The sequence below is a fragment of the Mustela lutreola genome, chromosome X (genome assembly GCF_030435805.1).
Source record: "Mustela lutreola isolate mMusLut2 chromosome X, mMusLut2.pri, whole genome shotgun sequence".
NCBI classification, from domain to species: Eukaryota; Metazoa; Chordata; class Mammalia; order Carnivora; family Mustelidae; genus Mustela; species Mustela lutreola.
The window spans coordinates 83,181,987-83,204,326 of NC_081308.1; the positions used below are offsets into that span (position 1 = coordinate 83,181,987).

General features: G+C 36.2%; 2 pseudogenes; one reads left to right on the forward strand and one right to left on the reverse strand.

Moving 5' to 3' along the window:
* Positions 1–7,918: 7,918 nt before the first annotated feature.
* Positions 7,919–9,641, forward strand: LOC131821918 (heat shock cognate 71 kDa protein-like; annotated as a pseudogene).
* A 5,156-nt stretch (positions 9,642–14,797) lies between these two features.
* Positions 14,798–15,389, reverse strand: LOC131821642 (high mobility group protein B1-like; annotated as a pseudogene).
* Between the last annotated feature and the right edge of the window lie 6,951 nt (positions 15,390–22,340).

The following is a 22,340-nucleotide window of genomic DNA, read 5'->3' on the forward strand; positions in this document are numbered from 1 at the left end:
TACTATTCTTGCCTCATATATATTCTCAGTATAAAATATGATTTTATCAGTCAATAAAAATAATGTTAATACAAATAAATCAGAGGATGAAAGGCATGAATGGGCATATTACCAAAGAAAATTATAGAAAAAAAAAAAAAAAAGGTTGAACTTCACTATTTACCTTGGCAAAGGAAATAAAACATGATAATCTTCAAGGTTTACAAGGATACATAAATAGCAAGTTCCATATAATTAAAGACAAAGTGTTAATTATTACAATTTTTCTATAAGGTAATTTGTCAAAGTTTACTAATTACTTTAAAGCAAATAATTCCAGACCTAGGAAATTGTCCTAAGAGGAAAAAAAAATCAGAAAGGCAGTCCAAGACTAATACATAGGGTGGTCACCACTATTTATTGCCATAATTGTTTTTTCAAATTGGCAACAACTTAGAGGCTCAATAATGGGGGATTGATTAAATAAATGTTAGTATATTTAGGTAATGGAATAACTGAGGACAACAAAATTGCTTTTTAATACACTTAAGGAAAGTGCTTGTGATGTACTGTAAAGCAGAAAATCAGGTTATAAATATACATGTACCAAAAAATTATAAAGACAGTGTTTATATATAAATTTATCTATATAAAAGTGTATATGTTAAAATATTTTTATTGTTACTATTTTTGCTTTTTTAAAATTAACATATAATGTGTTATTTGTTTCAGGGGTACAGGTCTGAGAATCATCAGTCTTACACAATTCACAGCACTCACCATATTACATACCCTCCCCAGTGTCCATCACCCAGCCAACCTAGAACCTAGATGTCCATCAACAGATGAATGGATATATACTTAAATATTAACAATAGTAATCTCTTGTTCCTGGGATAGGTGTTTTCATTTTCTTATTTATATTTTTTCTGTAATTAATATCTGCAAGTCCACCCTATACTATTACACATTTAAAATAAACTTTAGAGATTTTATTTTAACTTAATTCGTTTCATCTTTTATATAGTGGTTTTTAACATGATGAAAATATACACAATGTAGAGTTGTAGGAGGACCTCATGTTTACCTCCTCAAACACAGCTAGATAAATATCAAATAACTCTGAACACCCAGAAAATCATTCTGAAGATTGAGAAAACACGCTGCATAATTAGAGGGAGAAAAAAGACCACATTCATGGAATAGGAGATGTGGAGACATGATTTGGGGTAGAAAAGAATCACTGGTACTGCAGAGGAAAAGGAGCCTTGATCAGGGAGAGAGGTGTTAGAGATCATGAAAGCAAGAAAGAGAGAGAGCAGGCCACAGGACATTGTATAAGAAAAAAACCATTGATGGGAAAAATGAGAGGGCCTGATTACTGCAAGCTTTTACAAGTAGCAAAGCTCAAAGTCTAAAGTTTCAGAAGTTCATGTCCTCATCAAGTAGAGCCTGGTGAGAATAGAGGTGTTCCTGTGGAGGAGTTCAGAGACCCAGGAGCTGACAGATGGTCTAAGGATACCCTGTGTCACAGTGAGAGAGACATTTCCCCTTCTTGAAATGCATTTGGGAGAGGTGGCACTACCTCTCAGGGACAAAAGAGAGAGTGGGACCATTCATCTGCCCCAGCCATTAGCATACTAATAGAAACGCCCTTTCATGGCAGCTAACTTGGATGCTGACATTTTGGTACACTTTACCATAAACTCCAAGTCCCTGCATATTTGTCTGGGACAAACTGGCACCAGCCAAAATATGGTGAGACCATTCCCCAGAGGATTAGCACAGGTCAGAGCCATGATGGGTCCCTAAATTTTGGAGTTTTGAAACTCAGACAGTATGCCTGAAATAAAACACAAGAGCACTGTGCAGCCTGGTATCATATGGCTCAGACGTGGACAGGGTGAAGGCAGGGAAAATCAACAAAAGCCACTTTACACGAAGATATATCATAATAAAATTTGCAAAATACAGAGATAAGGAAATATTCCTCAAAGCAACATGGGAAAAGAAAGCCCTAATCTAAAGGGAAGTAGGTTAGTAGCAGGTCTCTTCACAGAAATGTGTCAGGCCAGAATAGAGTGCCATTATATATTCAATGTGTTGAATGGGAAAAATAGTCAGCCAAGAATACTTTCTCCACCAAGACTATCATTCTGGATGGAAAGAGACATAAAGAGTTTCCCAAACAAAAACTAAAGGATTTTGTGACCAGTAAACCAAAGCTCCAAGTAATGTTAACGGGAGTTCCTTGAGTGTGAAACAAACAAACAAACAAACAAACAAAAATGAAAGCAGCAAAGACTAGAAAGAACAGATAATCTCGAGAAACAAGAACTTTACAGGTAGTAATACAATGGCACTAAATTCATATATATTGATAATCACTCTGAATGTAAATGGACTAAATGTTCCAACCAAAGGACATAAGGTATCAAAATAGTTTAAAAAAATACATGTGGCTTACAAGAGACACATTTTAGACCTAAAGTCACCTCAGGATTGAAAGTAAGGGGCTAGAAAACTACTTATCATGTTAATGAGTATAAAAAGAAAGCCAAAGTATCCATACTTATATCAGAAAAACTAGATTTTAAATTGAAGATTGTAAAAAAGAGATGAAGAAAGGCATTGCATCATAATAAAGGGGTATAACCAAAAAGAAGATGTAACAATTGTAAATGTCTATACCACCCATATAAGAACACCCAATATATAAATTAATTAATAACAGACATAAAGAAACTCAGTGTTAAAAACATAATAATAGTAGGGGATTTTAATATCCCACTTACAGCAATGAACAGATCATCCAAGAAGAAAATCAGAAAGAAAACAATGCATATGGAACATTCTCCAGATCACATACTGAGTCACAAATCAGTTCTCAACAAGTATAAAAAGATGGAGATTATACCATGAATCTTTTCTGACCATGGTGCTTTGAAACTTGAAGTCAACTACAAGGAAAAAAAATACTTGGAAAGACCACAAATACATGGAGGTTAAAGTACATCCTACTAAAGAATGAATAGCTTAACCAGGAAATTCAAGAATAAATTTTAAAAAGTACATTGAAGGAAAGAAAAAGGAAAGCATGGTAGTCCAAACTTTGTGGTGCATTAAAAGCTGTCTAAAGAGAGAAGTACATAGCAATATAGGCCTACCTCAAGAGGTAAGAAAAGCTCAAATACACAATCTAACCTTACACCTGAAGGACATAGTAGAGGAAGAGCAAATAAAGCCTAAATCAGCAGAAAAAGTGAAATAATAAAGATTAGCTCAGAAATAAATTATATAGAAACAATAACAACAACAGAAAACACACACACACACAAACAAACAAAACATTAGAACAGATCAATGAAACTGGGAGCTGGTTCTTTGAAAGAAGAATAATAAAACTAAGAAACCTCTAGCCAGAGTTATCAAAAAGAAAAGAGAAAGGACCCAAATAGGTAAAAATCAAGAATGAAAGAGGAGAGACCACAACCAACTGTTTATCTAAACAGTTTTAAGAGAACATTATGAAAACTTATATGCCAAAATTTGGACAATTTGGAAGAAATGGATAAATTCCTAGAAACATACAAACCAACAAAACTGACACAAGAGGAAATAGAAAATTTTAGCAGACCCATAACTAGCAGATAAATTAAATCAATAATCAAACTTCCAACAAAGAAAGTCCTGGGCAAGATTGCTTCCCAGGGCATTTCCACCAAACACTGAAAGAATAGTTAATACCTAGTCTTCTTAAACTGTTCCAAAAAATAGAAATGGTTACTGCCTACGTTCTCCTCTAGGATTCTGATGGATTCCGGTCTCACGTTGAGGTCTTTTATCCATTTTGAGTTTATCTTTGTGTATGGTGTAAGAGAATGGTCGAGTTTTATGCTTCTACATATAGCTGTCCAGTTTTCCCAGCACCATTTATTGAAGAGACTGTCTTTTTTCCACTGTATATTTTTTCCTGTTTTGTCGAAGATTAATTTTTTATTTTTTAATATTTTTTTATTTATTTGACAGAGAGAGATCACAAGTAGGCAGAGAGGCAAGCAGAGAGAGAGAGGAGGAAGCAGTCTCCCTGCTGAGCAGAGAGCCAGATGTGGGACTCAATCCCAGGACCCTGAGTTCATGACCTGAGCCGAAGGCAGCAGCTTAACCCACTGAGCCACCCAGGTGCCCTGTCGAAGATTAATTGACCATAGAGTTGAGGGTCCATATCTGGGCTCTCTACTCTGTTCCACTGGTCTATGTGTCTGTTTTTATGCCAGTACCATGCTGTCTTGGAGATCACAGCTTTGTAATAAAGCTTGAAATCAGGTAATGTGATGTCCCCAGTTTTATTTTTGGTTTTCAACATTTCCTTAACGATTTGGGGTCTCTTCTGAATCCATACAAATTTTAGGATTATTTGCTCTAGCTCTTTGAAGAATACCAGTGGAATTTTTATCAGAATGGCATTAAAAGTATAGATTGCTCTAGGCAGTATAGACATTTTAACAATGTTTATTCTTCCGATCCAAAAGCATGGAATGGTCTTCCATCTTTTTGTGTCTTCTTCAATTTCTTTCAAGTACAGATCCTTTACCTCTTCGATATCAGCCACAGCAACTGCTTTCAAGATACGTCTCCAAAGGCAAAGGAAACAAAAGCGAAAATAAACTTTTGGGATTCATCAAAATTAAAAGCTTCTGCACAGCAAAAGAAACAGTTAAAAAAACAAAGAGGCAACCCACGGAATGGGAGAAGATATTTGCAAATGACAGTACAGGCAAAAGGTTAATATCCAGGATCTATAAAGAATTCCTCAAACTGAACAGACAGAAAACAGACAATCATATAAAAAATGGGCAGAAGATATGAATAGACACTTCTCCAATCAAGACATACAAATGGCTATCAGATACATGAAAAAGTGTTCATCATCACTAGCCTTCAGGGAGATTCAAATTAAAACCACATTGAGATATCACGTTATACGTTAGAATGGCCAAAATTAACAAGACAGGAAACAACGTGTGTTGGAGGGGATGTGGAGAAAGGGGAACCCTCTTCCGTTGTTGGTGGGAATTCAAGTTAGTGCAGCCTCTTTGGAGAACAGTGTAGAGATTCCTCAAGAAATAAAAAATAGAACTTCCCTATGACCCTGCCATTGCACTCCTGGGTATTTACCCCAAAGATACAGATGTAGTGAAAAGAAGGGCCATCTGTACCCCAATGTTTATAGCAGCAATGGCCATGGTTGCCAAACTATGGAAAGAACCAAGATGCCCTTCAATGGACGAATGGATAAGGAAGATGTGGCACATATACACTACGGAGTATTGTGCCTCCATCAGAAAGGACGAATACCCAACTTTTGTAGCAACATGGACGGGACTGGAAGAGATTATGCTGAGTGAAATAAGTCAAGCAGAGAGAGTCAGTTATCATATGGTTTCACTTACTTGTGGAGCATAACAAATAGCATGGAAAACATGGGGAGTTAGAGAGAAAAAGGGAGTTGGGGTAAATTGGAAGGGGAGGTGAATCATCATAGACTACGGACTCTGAAAAACAATCTGAGGGGTTTCAAGTGGTAGGGGCGTGGGAGGTTGGGGGAACCAGGTGGTGGGTATTATAGAGGGCACGCATTGCATGGAGCACTGGGTGTGGTGCAAAAATAATGAATACTGTTATGCTGAAAATAAATAAATTAATTAAAAAAAAATAGAAATGGGAGGAAAATTTCCAAAGTCATTTTACAAGGCCGGTATGACCTTAATCACAAAACCACAAAAAGACTCCCATAAAAGGAGAATTACAAGGAAATATCCCTTATGAATATCGATAAAAAACTTCTCAACAAGGTACTACCAAGGGGCGCTTGGGTGGCTCAGTTGGTTAAGTGCCTGCCTTCAGTTCAGGTCATGATCTCAGGATTCTGGGATCAAGCCCCACATCAGGCTCTCTGCACAACAGGGAGCCTTCATCTCCCTCTGCTTGCTCCTCTGCCTGCGTGTTCTCTCTCTCTCTCATCAAAAAATACATAAAATCTTAAAGATTATCTTAAAGATTTTATACTACCAAAACAAATACAACATATTTTCTTGATAAAAACCCTCAACACATTAGGGATAGAAGGAACATACCTCAACATCATGAAGGCCATATATGAACACCCCATAGCTAATATCAACCTCAAAAGGGAAAATTGAGAGCTTTTCCTCTACAGTCAAGAATAACACAGGGACATCCACTGACATCACTGTTATTTAACCTATTACTGGATGTCCTCACCTCAGTAATCAGACAATGAAAAGAAATAAAAGACACCCAAATTGGCAAGGAAAAGGCCAAATTTTCACTATTTGCCAGTTCCTTGATAATCTATGTATAAAACATGAAAAACTCTACCAAAATTTTCTAGGATTGTTATATGAAATCAACAAAGTCACAGGATACAAAACAATGTTGAAATTCTGTACACCAATAACGAAGCAGCAGAGAGAGAGGGATTCCCATTTACAATTGTACCAAAAGCCATTAAATACCTAAGAATACACCTAACTAAAGAGGTAAAAGATCTGTATTCTGAAAACACTTTTGAAATAAATTGAAGAGGACAGAAAGAAATGGAAAAACCTTCCATGCTCATGCACTGGAAGAACAAATATTGTTAAAATATCTATACTACCCAAAACAATCTACAAATTTAATACCATCCTTATCAAAATACCACCAGCATTTTTCACAAAACTAGAACAACCTAAAATCTGTATGGAATCAGTAAAGACCCCAAATACTCAAAGGAACTTGGGGAAAGAAAAAGAGAAAAAAAAAAAAAAGTCCAGAGGCATCACAATTCTGACTTCAAGCTATATTATAAAGATGTAGTCATCAAGACATTATAATACTGGCACAAAAACAGACACATAGGTCAATGGAACAGAATAGAAAACGCAGAAATGGACTCACTCTATATGGCCAACTAATTGCTGACAAAGCAGGAAAGAATATTCAATGGAAAAAATTGTCTTTAACAAATGGTGTTGGGAAAACTGGACAGACACATGCAAAAGAGTGAAACTGCAAAAGTTTCTTAGACCATGAACAAAAATAAATTTAAAATGAATGAAAGACCAAAATATGAAACAAGAAGCCATCAAAATTCTAGAAGAGAAAAGAAGCAACAACTTCTTTTACTTTGGCCATAGCAACTTCTTACTAGACACATTTCTAGAGGCAAGGGAAACAAACAAACAAACAAACAAAAAACTATTGGGACTTCAGGATAAAATGTGTCTGCACAGTGAAGGAAACAATCAACATAACCAAAAATCAACCTATGGAGTAGAATATATTTGTCAGTGACATATCTGATAAAAGGTTAGTATCTGATATTTATAAAGAACTTACGAAATTCAGGGCGCCTGGGTGGCTCAGTTGTTAAGCTTCTGCCTTTGGCTCCGGTCATGATCCCAGGGTCCTGGGATGGAGCCCTGCTTCAGGCTCCTGGCTTTGCAGGAAGCCTGCTTCTCCCTCTCTCACTGCCCCTGCTTGTGTTCCCTCTCTCACGGTGTCTGTCTCTGTCAAATAAATAAATAAAATCTTTTTTAAAAAGGAATTTATCAAATTCGACATCCACAAAATACACAATTCATTTAAGAAATAGGCAGAAGACATGAATGGACATTTTTCCAAAGAATACATCCAGATGGCCAGCAAACATATGAAAAGATGCTCAACATCACTCATCATCGTGGAAATACAAATAAAAACCTCAGTGGGATATCAACACACAGATGTCAAGATTGTAAAATTAACAACACAGTAAACAGATGTTGATGAGAATGTAGATAAAGGGGGACACTTGGGTTTCATTAAACGTGAGGTTGTATCTCCAGACAGCTGTTTTCTTCTGAAGCTCAGCCAGGCCCACACAGAAGCAACCATGTCTGAAGGACCTGCAGTTGGCATTGATCTCATCATCACCTACTCTTGAGTGGCTGTCTTCCAGTATGGGAAAGTGGAAATAATTGCCAATGATCAGGGAAATGGAACCACCCCAAGTTATGTTGCCTTCACCAGCACCAAACGATTGATCAGTGATGCTCCAAAGAATGAAATTGTGATGAACCCCACCAACATAGTTTTTGATGCCAAACTCCTGATTGGACATAGATTTGATGATGATATTCTCTAGTCTGATATGAAGCATTGTCCCTTCATGGTGGTGAATGATGTTGGCAGGCCCAAGGTTCAACTAGAATACAAGAGAGAGAAAAAAGCTTCTATGCAGAGGAGGTGTCCTCTATAATTTTGACAAAAATGAAGGAAATCGCAGAGGCTTACATTGGGAAGATGGTTACCAATGCAGTTGTCACACAGTACCTGCATACTTCAATGACTCTCAGCATCAGGCTAAAAAATATGCTGTAACTATTGTTGGTCTCAATATATTTTGAATCATCAATGAGCCAACTGGTGCTGCTATTGTTTATGGCTTAGATGGAAAGGTTGGAGCTGAAAGGACTGTGCTTATCTTTGACTTAGGAGGTGGCACTTTTGATGTGTTAATCCTTACTAAAAGATACTATCTTTGAGGTTAAGTCCACAGCTGGAGACACCTACTTATGTGGAGAACTTGACAACCAAATGGCCAACCATTTTATTACAGAGTTTAAAAGCAAACATAAGAAGGACATCAGTGAAAACAAGAAGGCAGTTCATTGTCTCACTACTGCTTGTGAACATACAAGTCCTCCAGCATGCAGACCAGCATTGAGATTGATTCTCTATACAAATGAATTGACTTCTATACCTCTATTACTTGCGCCTGGTTTGAAAAATTAAATACTGACTTATTCCGTGTCACCCTGGACCCTATAAAGAAAGCCATTTAGGATGTCAAGCTAGATGTCTCAGATCCATGATATTGTCCTAGAGGGTAGTTCTACCCATATCCCCAAGATTCAGAAACTTCTATAAGATGTCTTCAATGGAAAATAACTGAATAAGGGCATCAAGCCTGACGGGGCTGTTGCTTATGGTGCAGCTGTCCAGGCAGCCATCCTTTCTGGAGGCACATATAAAAATGTTCAAGATTTGCTTCTGTTGGCTGTCTCTCCACCTTCTCTTGGCATTGAAACTGCTGGAGGAGTCATGACTATTCTCATCAATCATAATACTGCCATTCCTACAAGACACAAACCTTCACTACCTACTCCAACAATAAGCCTGGTATGCCTATTCAGGTGTATGAAGGTGAGCATGCCATGAGCAAGGATAACAAACTATTCAGCAAGTTTGAGCTGGCAGGCATACCTCCTGCCCTTCATGGTTTCCTCAGATTGAAGTCACTTTTGCTATTGATGCTAATGGTATCCTCAATGTCTCTGCTATAGATAAGAGCACTGGAAAAGAGAACAAGATTACCATCACTAATGATAAGGGTTGCTTGAACAAGGAAGACATTGAGCTCATTCATGGTCCAGGAAGCTGAGAAGTACAAAGCTGATGAAGAGAAACAGTGAGACAAGTTGCCTTCCAAGAATTCACTTGAGTCTTATGCACTGGACATGAAAGCAACTGTTAAAGATGAAAAACTTCTGGGCAAGATCAATGATGAGGACAAACAGAAGATTCTTGACAAGTGCAATGAAATCATCAACTGACTCAGTAAGTAGCAGACTGCAGAGAAGAAGAATTTGAACACCAGAGTCTGCAACCCCATTATCACCAAACTGTACCAGAGTGCAGGGGGCATGCCAGGAAGAATGCATGGAGGCTTCCCAAGTGTTGAAGCTCTTCTTTCTGGGGTTGCCTCCTCTGGGCCCACCATCAAAGAGGTTGGTTAAGCCAATCTGAGAATAGGTCTAACATTGTTTTATACAAAATATTTGAAGTACCCAAATTTGTAAAAATTCCATGGCAGTTTTAACATTGAAGCAAACAAACAGGGCATTCTTAATACTTGAATATGGAACATGTGCACAGGGAAAGGAAATAAACATTACATTTTGTAAGCATGATATTGTTAAGTGGAAAATGTGATGTCTTGAATAAAACTGTATTTAAAATTGGGGAAAAAAAGAAAAGGGAGCCCTCTTACACTGTTGGTGGGAATGCAACCTGGTGCAGCCACTCTACAAAACAATATGGAGGTTCCTCAAAATTGAAAAATAGTACTACCCTGTGACCTGGCAATTGCACTACTAGGTACCTACAAAAATGGTACAAAAATACTGATTCAAAGAGGCCCATGCACCCTGATGTATTTATAAGCATTATCAACAATAGATGTATTATATAAAGAGGCTAAATGTCCATTGAATGAGTAATAGATAAAGAAGGTGTGGTATATATAGAAAGAATGGAATATTACTCAACCATCAAGAGTAAAATGTTGCCATTTGCAAGGATGTGAATGTAGTTAGAGTGCTTAGGCTAAGCAAAATAAGTTAGAGGAAGACAAATACCATATGAAGTTATTCATATGTGCAATTTTGGAAATGAAGCCAATGGACACTTGGGATGTGAAAAAAGAGGGGGAGAGTAATATTTTTAACTATAGAGAACAAACAGAGTTGTTGGAGGGGATGTGTATGGCAGTCACACTAAATTGGTGATGCATATTACTTGTGTGATGAATACTGGGAGTTATACATAAGTGATGAATCACCAAATTCTATTCTTTTTTTTTAAGATTTTATTTATTTATTTGACACAGAGAGAGAGAGAACACAAGCAGGGGGAGCAGGAGAGGGAGAAGCAGGCACCCCGCTGAGCAGGCAGCACTATATGGGGCTCAATCCCAGGATCCTGGGATCATGACCTGAGCTGAAGGCAGATGCTTAATGACTGAGCCACCCAGGCACCCCCCCCCCCAAATTCTATTCTTTTTTTTTTAAGGTTTTATTTATTTATTAGACAGAGATTACAAATAGGCAGAGAGGCTGGCACAGAGAGAGAGAGGAGGAAGCAGGCTCCCCACTGAGCAGAGGGCTCCATGTGGGACTCGATCCCAGGACGCTGGGATAATGACCTGAGCTGAAGGCAGAGGCTTTAACCCACTGAGCCACACAGGCGCCCCCAAATTCTACTCTTAAAACCAATTTTACACTATGTTAACTAACTAAAATTTAAATAAAAACAAAAAAAAGATAATGTTGAAATTATATAGCCTTTAAATATATTTGAGATTTTAAAATATTTTTGTTTAATAATAATAATATGCATTTTTGAAAACATAATTAAAGGATAAAAAATGTCAGCAATGTTGCTACTCCATTTCAACCATAATTATTTTTGAGGCACATAGCCTCTGTTTCTTCTAAGTGTGTGCGTGTGCATGTAATGTTCATTTTTTTTTTTTTTTCAAAAAAACCGAGGTCATACTTCACAATAGTAGAATATTTTCACTTAATTATTTGTCATGGACATTTTCCACATCATTAAATGTTCTTCTTCAACATCATATTTAATGATTGCTTAGTGAGGTTTTTATTCATATGGATGTATAATGTTTAATGAGTATTATTGGGTATTTAGTCTGTTGCTATTCTTTACAAATAAAACTTCAAAGTACTCTTCACAATGGCGTATATCTGAAACTAATGCAGTAATATTGTGTGTCAATTACACTCAAATTTTAAAGATTTTTCTAAAAAAATGAAGGAACATAAAATGAATAACACTGAAGTAGCAGATTTAAAAATATTCTTTTTTTTTAAGATTCTATTTATTTATTTGACAGACAGAGATCAAAAGTAGGCAAAGAAGGCAGAGAGAGAGGAGAAAGCAGGCTCCCCATTGAGCAGAGAGCTCAATGTGGGGCTCGATCCCAGGACCCTGGGATCATGACCTGAGCTGAAGGCAGAGGCTTTAACCCACTGAGCCACACAGACACCCTTAAAAAAAAATATTATTGAAATAAGATCTTGATGCCCATACATTATTTCCTTAGTATAAACATCTCTATTACGACTAAGGGCACACAAAATCTATAACTTTTGATTTTGTAATATTGCCACATTACACTGGAATTTTAAAATTTTAAAATTTTAAAAAATTTTAAAAATAATATGTAAAAAAATAAAAAGAAAGATTACTAACTTAGTTTCCATAAATCATGGATGAAAATGCCCATTTTCTTATACTTTTCCAAGAATATTATTATTTCTTAAAATACTTTGTTAATTAAATGAGTTTTAAAAAATATTTAGGTGCTGCATCTTTCCTCAGGCAGTGGGGCACATTCACTGCCTCCCAGGCTCTACTTCTTAGACCTCTGCTCTGTCTCTTAATGTGAAGAGTGGGAAGGTGTGGTGGATCCATCAGTTTGCCAAGGGGTTGCTGTTGATGGGAAGAAGTGCCTAATAAGATAAAAGAGCTAGTTTGGTTTTAAAAATATAACTTCTTTGGGACAAGCTCTGCCAATTTTTTCCCTTATATTTATTTACTGTTTAATTTTCTTTGTTGTCCTTTCCTGACTTTTGTCCACTTTTTTTAGCCTGTTCATCATTATTTTACTGATGTTTAAGAACTGTTTCTACATTAAGTCACCTTAATCTGGGGAATATTCTACATGCAAATTTCCTTTTGTTATTTTGTTTTCAGTTTTGTGGATGTTGTTCTATTTTGTTATTACCATTTCTGGCCAGCCTGTGTGGCTCAGTCGCTGAAGTATCTGTCTTCAGCTCAAGTCATGATCTCGGGGTTCTGGGATTGAGCACCACATTATTGAACTCCCTTTTCAGTGAGGATCCTGCTTGTCCCTCGGCCTCTCCCCCATTCATGTTTTCCGTCTCTCTCTCTCTCAAATAAATGAATAAAATCTTTAAAAAATAATAGTTATTATTACTATTTCATATATTTGAGTTTCTTCATCTACATATTCTCTAAATTGTTTTTAAATTATTAGTCATACCCAGGCAGCATAGAAGGGCTATTGTGTTACTTAACATATTGGATTTTTATCTGTATTTTTTGCCACCCTTTATGCATATACTTTATTGTGATGTTATTTTTAAGGGATTATCTCCAAATAAATGGAATGTCCAAAACCTAACTATAACAGCATGATTTTCTGTTAGAAGTCATCTGTAATTCTGTCAAGCATTTCCCTATAAAGCAAGGGCTCAATCAGATGCATAGCATGGAAATAAAAAAACTACAGAGCTGATAAGTAGATTTCTATTGCCCTTTGCTGTGGTTTCCTGAAAACCTTATATCAAATTCATGGCTGGAGCTAAACCACATGCTGTGTCCCTTGTCAGACATTCTTTTCCAAAAATGATATCTAATAACTTTATGAATGTGTGTACCAAAGAATAATCACAAGCCTTTGAGGGCTTTTCCACCAAGACTTTCAGTACTGAGTGTCTCACTTTCAGATTATAAATCTGCCCCTATAACCTGCACTTTGGAGGGTTCAGCTGAACTGAGAAGCAATGAGAAGGATTAGTGTATTGTTTCCTCTCCCTGTGCAGTAATGGGATATAAGCACTATCTACAGGCCTTTGAATCCTAACTAGCTTGGAACACAACAGAAATAACACCTTTAAGACTATATAGGTGTATCCATTCGTGGATCCTATGTACAATCATTACTTGTGTACTTATAATAGAACTCCTGCTACCATATGGCTTTAAAATGTCAAACTATGTTTAAATAAAGCACACTCAAGAATTTTTAAGTTGAAAGGAATCACCTCATTCAACTATCATAGGAGGAAGCAGGCTCAGAGATCTGAAGTGACTTGCCTGAGGTGACCTTGTGAGTTATTAAGCCTTCAATAATCATGTAGAAGTCAGTTGGTATGGAGAGCTGAGGATAAGTCACAGTAGTGTGATTTTAGGGGCACCCTCCTCTAACCCCTTTCTGTTATATAACGCATGAAGTTCTGTTAGTATATTCCTCTAAGATGAGGAATATTTCAAGGTATATCAGCTAAAATATTATACAGGACAACTGAGATTAAAATCTTATATGGAATGAGAAATGATCCAGAAAGGGGCAGGAAATAAATCGGGGAGAATTTTTATGTACTTGATAATACTGCAGAGTACCAGATTGACGAATAAAGGATTCCTAAATAAAATATCTCAAAAGGGGCATCTGGGTAGCTCAGTTGGTTAAGTGTCCAACTCCTGATTTTGGCTCAGGTCATGATCTCAGGGTCGTGGAACCGAGCCCCGCGCTCAGAAGGGAATCTGCTTCATATTTCCTCCTTCTCCCTATACCCCTCCCTCCACACACACAACACCCTCTCTCTCAAATAAATAAATCTTTTAAAACAAAAGAAAACAAACAAACAAACAAAAAACACCTTAGAAAAGTTGAAACACTGGAGTGAAGCAAAACATCTGTCCATCTTTTTATGAGGAGTCAGTGGTGGAAAGAGCAACTATGGATTCCAGTTTTATTTTATACATATTTACTCTGTGACAGGTATAATTACACAATTGGAGTGGTATTCAGTTAACAGAGTAACAGTTATTTCATAGGAGCTGCATCAGAAACAACTGAAGATGAAACACTTCCATCCCCAAATAGTAGTAATTTGTGGTGTGCACCAAAAAGAATCTTGCTTTAAATTTTCATTCCAATTTGCAGCCCTCAAACTGTACCAGGCAAAGGTAGTGGCTATCGAAAACCACCAGGACACAGCTAGTTAAAGACACATTCAGTAGTGTTAACTAAGAAAAAAAGACACTGTACAGTTTAAAAACTGTATACAGTTTAAAAACTTATATAGCCTTACATTTCAATATTTTTTCTTTAAAAGTAGTGATTGAGTACAAGGGGTTAAATCCTTTATAGACCAACTTATTTATCATCATCTTCTTCTTCATCTTCCTCCTCTCCTTCTTTTTCTTGCTATTTTCAGCCTTGACAACTCCCTTTTTTTGCCCTATCAGACTTTCCTTTAGCTTCGTATGCAGCAATATCCTTTTCATATTTTTTCTTCAGCTCAGCAGCCTTCTTTTCACAATGCTACTTTTTTTCTGCAGCAGTGTTATTTCACATTTCCCTCAGTTTCTTTGCAACATCACCAATGGATAGGTTGGGATATTCTCCTTTGATTTTTGGGTGATACTCAGAACAAAACAGGAAAAAGGCCAAAGGAGGCTTCTTGGGTGCACTGAGATCCTTGAACTTCTTTTTTGTTTCCCCTTTAAGGAGGAAAATAAATTTTCATTTCTCTTTCAAAACGGGCCTTGTCCACCCTTGCCATGTCTTCAAATTTTCTTTCTCTTTAGCAGACATGGTCTTCCACCTATCTGAGCACTTCTTAGAAAACTCTGAGAAGTTGACTGAAGCTTCTGGATGCTTCTTCTTGTACTCCTCTAGTCAAGTTTGCACAAAGAATGCATATGATGACATTTTGTCTTGGCTTTTCAGGATCTCCTTTGCCCATGTTTAATTATTTTCTTTAGCAAGGCACAAAATTGACCAGTGCCTGTCTGGCTCTCACTTGCTCCAGTGCACTTCTATGGAGCTCAATGTACTGCAATTTATTTATTAATTTTTGAGAGAGAGAGAGAGAGAGAGAGAGAGAGAGAGAGAATGAATCTGAGTGTAAGGGAGAGGGGCAGAAAGAGAGATAGAGAGAGAGAATATCAAGCAGACTCCCCAGTGAGGGCAGAGCTTGACTTGGGGCTTGATCTCATGACCACAAGGTTATGCCCTTAGTCAGATACAACTATCTGAGCCACCCAGGTACCCCAACAGAAATAATTCTAAGAAGACTGGCCATGTAAATTAACTTTGTAGGTAACAAACTAAGATTTATTCTTAACTAAAGTTAATTTTCTAAGGTTAACATTTTCTGGGGTCTGTTTACTTTTAGCAAATTACTTTCCAGAATGTAGAAACCAATATTACAGAATTATTTGGCCATTGCATCATGTTAGAGATTTACAGTTTATGAAGTAGGGACCTGAGTAGTCTCAGATCAAGGAGGAATAGAACAAATACTAGCATCAAGGTCTACCCATCCAAAACTTTTCCTTTCTGCTGTGTGCTAATGCTCCCATTCTCTACTATCATGTCTTTTTGTTTATTCATAGAATGGCTTCCTTGTGATCTTTGATTTTATTGAGAATCAGAGTAATGGCAAGCCAAATTCACTAAATTGTTTTTTCTTGCCATACATATAACAAAGCAGAATGTTTAAATGAACTATCCTACCATTCTCTTTAAAACCTCTGGTGTCAGAAATAATCTTCCGACCTTGTTTCATTAAAAATGTGTTAAATTTGAAGAGAAGTGTGTAAGACCACAGGATTGGGTTAAGAAATTCTAAAGGGATATGCGCTGGCTTTTCTTCAGTTTACATGGAGAGTAATACCAGTTATCCAGACTTGAATAAAAATAGCCCTGTAATTAATGAAAATAAGTATTTTGCTTAGGATCTAGAATTGACTATGTTCTCCGTCTTATGAGTGTTTGACTTGTCAGAATTTAAAATAAAAGTGTGTAGAAATGGACAACTGGGTGACTCAGTTGGTTAAACATCTGCCTTCCACTCCAGTCATGGTCCCAGGATCCTGGGATTGAGGCCTGCATTGGGCTACTTGCTCTGCAGGAACCTCGCTTCTCCCTCTGCCTGTTTCTCCCTCTGCTTATGCTCTCTCTGACAAGTAATAAAGAAAAATCTTTAAAAAGTTGTGTTACAAAAAGTCAAGTGCCTAAGTTTATGAGTAGAATAAAATTTTTATCTTTTATTTGTGTTGTACTATACAGTTTTTAAAAGCAGTTCCAGGGGCGCCTGGGTGGCTCAGTGGGTTAAGCCGCTGCCTTCGGCTCAGGTCATGATCTCAGGGTCCTGGGATCAAGTCCTGCATTGGGCTCTCTGCTGGGCAGGGAGCCTACTTCCCTCTCTCTCTCTCTGCCTGCCTCTCCATCTACTTGTGATTTCTCTCTGTCAAATAAATAAATAAAATCTTAAAAAAAAAAAAAAAAGCAGTTCCAAAATCTTCATTATATTTTTGGAACCTCATAACAACCATGTGAGATAGGCAGTGCAGGTATGTTTTTTATAGGCAATGCTAGTTTTGTTTCTTTGGTTGTTTGTTGTTGTTGTTTTAAAGATAGTACAGCTAAAGCCCAGGGAACGCTAAAGGAATTTAGTAGTAAGTCTTGTAATAGGACTAGAAAGTAATTCTTCTGACTTATGATTCAGTATGCTTCCTAATATTATTTATGTTTTTTAATTAAAGTAAATAATCTCCATTACCAATATTTTCATGTTTCAACTACACAGATTTCTATAGATAACTGCATTAATAGGAATGGTTCATAAATCTCTATAATTCAAAACTGAATGACGATGACCTATCATGTAGAAGCTACAACTTTTTTTAAAAAGATTGATTGCTTGCTTTGAGAGAGAGAGAGAGAGCATGTACTCATGGGCAAGGAGTAGAGTCAGAGAGAGGAAGAGAGGGAGAATCTCAAACAGATCCCCGCTGAGCATGGAGCCCAATATGGGGCTCCATCTCATGACCCTGAGGTTGTGACCTGAGCCTAAATCAACAGTTGGATTCTTAACTGACTGAGCCACCCAGGTGCCCCAGAAGCTACTAATTTTACTGAAGAGCTATCATCTGTATGTTTTCTTTTATGGGACCCAAAATGCCAAGTAATCTTGAATAATCATTATATGGTTTTCCATGTTAGATGCAACATATACAGAAATTTGGATCACTAGGGTGAGGTTATTTTGAAAATGAAAGGAGAAAGAAAATGAAAAACAGAGTTTTAGTAAACTATGGTGTAGCAAAAACTACAGCAATGACTTATCAGTTCTATCCAAGAAGGTCAAGAAGACAACAGGTAGAAACCAAAGTAAACAAGCCTACAGATCCTCTACTTCACTTAGGAATACCCACTTGAGAGTCAGCAAGAGTTATCTAGAGATTGTGCGGTTTATTGTTAGTTGATTAAAAAGAAAAGGTGCTACTCTCTTTTGGTTTTTAGGAGGCCAGTGAAAATTAAACATTTCCATGCCGGGTACCAGGGAATTGAACTGTAACATGGGGGTGGACACCTGGTATAAAGGGGGAAGTGAGAAGAGGACTTTGAGCTATTATTGTTAGAAAGGTATAAGTAAATATGATACAGAGTGTAAGATTTAAAGAACAAAAGGTTCACTTTGGGATCAATAAATAAGATCAATGACAAGAAAAAGGAGAAATTCACCTCCTATGTGATCTCATAGCATAATGGATTTCTCATTACCTCTTCATACTTGTCTGCCATTCTGAACATATTGGAAAATCTGTGACGTCATGAAACATGTCCATATTGTTCTCTTCTCTATCTTTAATGTTTTGTATGGTGCCACACATACAGTAAGATTTCAAATGTATCTGTTAATGGAAAGAAGGGAGGGGGAAAAAGATACAGGGCAGAGTGATGTAAAAGGGGAAAAAAGAATGAATGGTGAGAGAGACCTAGAAAAGAAACAAATTTACCAGGGCGCCTGGGTGGCTCAGTGGGTTAAAGCGTCTGTCTTCGGCTCAGGTCATGATTCCAGGGTCCTGGGATTGAGCCCCGCATTGGACTCTCTGCTTGGCGGGGAGCCTGCTTCCTCTTCTCTCTGCCTGCCTCTCTGCCTACTTTGTGATCTCTCTCTGTCAAATAAATAAATGAAATCTAAAAAAAAAAAAAAAAAAAAAGAGACAAATTTACCTGAGACTGGTATTGCTATACTTAATTGTATTTATGCAATATACCTGCATAAGTGTTTACTCTTTCTGATTGGAATGTAGACCAAAGAACATTAAAATATTGTGCCAGGTGTACTTGTATGCATGTATGATTCAATAAAGAGTAAAAATGTGCCTTTGAAAAAAATCATATAAAATATATTGAAATTACAGACTCATAGGCACAATTTCTTTTAATGAATTGTCCCTGCAATAACTTAAACTTGAAGTTTTTTTTCCTGTAATAATATGTTAATACCTGCTCTAAAAATATGCCACAAGTTTCATATAGACTTCTCATTCTATATTCAGAAATAAGCTTAATATTCCAAAATATAAAGCCAGTTCTGCTCTTCTGTCTGCAATGACTACAGAGAACTTTCTAGGGTCTTTCACTTTTTCTCCCTCATGTGCTTTCAGATACACTGAAACCCAAATGGAAATACTGTGCCTAATCTATTTCTCTTTGCTTCTGTAGTTCCATTGGTAAGGTTGTTTTCATCTATCAGGTATTTCACAACTTTTACTTTGGAACTGAGAAGCTGCTTGTATATAAGATATGAGATCAAAAGTAAAGTTTGGAGTAAGTAGCTAGTGCTTTTAAATCATAGCAACACCCAGGAGAACTAGGAAGTCAAGACATGTTGGTTTCTCAGCTCCTTGGTCCAAGAGGAACATTGATTTGACTTATAGGGACCTAAGCTGAAGAACATTGGAAGTGATTCTTTTTCCCCCTTCTGTGATATTAAGATTCAAATGTGCTGAACCATGAGAGACTATGGACTCTGAAAAATAATCTGAGGGTTTTGAAGGGGAGGGGGGTGGGAGGTCGGGGTACCAGGTGGTGGGTATTATAGAGGGCACAGATTGCATGGAGCACTGGGTGTGGTGCAAAAATAATGAATACTGTTATGCTGAAAATAAAAAATAAATAAATAAATAAAACAATAAAATGTGCTGATTTCCAGAAGCCATTTCATACAATGTATGCTAAGTTATCGTATAAAATTCCAACATTTACAAACTCAGATTCTTTCACTAATCCTTTTAAAGCTTGTTATTTCCTCATGGGATTTAATAATTATGTTTTTTAAAAGACACCCGCTATAAATAGTTAGTTTCATGAGTATACTCAAACTATAAGCATTTAAAAAACTGTTGTTACAGAGCATTATATATATATATATATATATATATATATATATATATATTTCAATTTATTTATTTTCAGAAAAACAGTGTTCATTATTTTTTCACCACACCCAGTGCTCCATGCAATCTGTGCCCTCTATAATACCCACCACCTGGTACCCCTACCTCCCAAACCCCCGCCACTTCAAACCCCTCAGATTGTTTTTCAGAGTCCATAATCTCTTATGATTCACCTCCCCTTCCAATTTACCCCAACTCCCTTCTCCTCTCTAACACCCCTTGTCCTCCATGATATTTGTTATGCTCCACAAATAAGTGAAACCATATGATAATTGACTCTCTCTGCTTGACTGATTTCATTATATTTTTTAAAGATATTATTTACTTATTTGAGATAGTGAGATAGAGATAGAGAGGGAGAGAAAATGAGCAGAGAAGGAAGGACAGAGGGAGAAGCAGACTCCCACTGAGCAGGGCTGGATTCTAGGATCCTGAGACCAGAACCTGAGCCAAAAGGAGCCACTCAACTGACTAAGCCACCCAGGCGCCCCCATCTCAACGTTATAGTTTGTTTTCTTTAGAAAATATCAAACATATGCAAAAGTAGAGGGAATAGTATTCCAGTCACCTAAACCCCCAAAGCTTCAATAGCCCTCTTGGTTCACCTATACTTCAATTCACTCTACTTTGTTTTGCCCTGAGATCATCAAAACGTTAAATGAAGTGTGCCCAATTACTTTGAAATTATATTCCCCAAAGATGATTCTTTAAAGCCATGGTAACAAAATATATAATGTAACAAATTATTTGTACCTATACCATAGATCTATATTAAGGTGATTACATTGCAGCAATAAGTTATAGATTTTAATGTAGCATTTGTTTAAATACGTTGAAATTGACATATGGAAATATTATATATACAAATTCACAAGAAAGTAATCCTGTTTTTAGGTCTCAACTTTTTCTTTAAGTTCAACTGATTCTCAGTGCCTTCTTTTGATGTAAAAATAATTAAGCCTTTTAAAATTATGTCTTTTATGAGACTGATGTGCTGCCTACTGTGCTAAGGAGGCACCTCATGTCTTTTAAAATATATTAAATAGCTTACTCAAAGACATGGACATAGTCAAAAACAGAAACATAATTGATATTAAAGAGCTTCCAAACTCTAACACTCGAGTCAGACCACTGTAATAGCTTCTTTGTCATTACAGTTATCAGAAAATGTGTCTGATGACTTTCTGTTTTGATATTCCAAGGACTAACTTATTATTTACTCTATATACATATCATGTGAGAATACTATTTTTAACAATATCTCATCAATTATTTGGAAATAAGAAGCATATACTATAATAGAAAGTTGTAAAAAAACAATATTTGTAGAAACCAATTATAGAAGAAGAAAAACAACATTGTTTCATTATGCAGTCATGTTAAAGTACTCTAGTAAAATTCACTAGATATATAATATATTTTATTTAGGTTCTATGATAAATACTCTAGAAAGATTAAGAGGTATTTTTTGTAAAGTTAATGACAAATTAGCTAAGTTCCTAATCAAAGAAAGAACAATTTAAAAGCACGTGGTATATTTAAGGCCAACAAGAAGATTTTATCTCTACAATATATTATCATAAATCATGGTGAAGATTTCTTCATAATGGTATTAACTGCTAAGGACATATGTACACTGACCTAAAATGGGAGTAAATCTTTCTGTTTGAGTTATATTTTAAAGTATTAATAACATGAATTTATTTATATTTCATTTCCAAGTTGCAAGAACGCACTGTAGCTAAAGTATTACATAAAATCATATGGACCACTTTGCTACTAAAAGGCACAATTGAACATCTTTTATAAAAGTATGAAAAGTAAAAATAAAAGTGGATTTAGAAGTACAGTAAATACATGCAAAGATATTAAGAGTGTTGTTTAGTAAACACTTCAGTTTAAAATAAATTCTATAGGAGCATTATCAATAATAACCAAATTATGCAAAGAGCCCAAATGTTCATCAGTAGATGAATGGATAAAGGATGTGGATATACATATATATGTATATATACATGTATATATGCATATACATATATAATGTATATATGTATATATGTATATATATGTATATATATGCATATACATATATAATGGATGTGGTATATACATATATTACTTAGCCATAAAAAATAAAATCTTGTCATTTGCAATGACATGGATGGAGCTAGAAAGTATTATGCTAAGCAAAATAAGTTAGTCATAAAAACAAATACTGTATGATTTCACTCATATGTGGAATTTAATAAAAAAATGATTATAGGGGAAAAAAGAGAGGCAAACCAAGAAATAGACTCCTAACTATAGAGAACAAACTGGTGGTTACCAGAGAGGTGGTAGGTAGGGGGATGGGTTAAATAGGTGATGAGTATTAAGGAGAGCACTTGTGATGAGCACTGAGTGTTGCATGTAAGTGTTGAATCACTAAATAGTACAACTGAAAC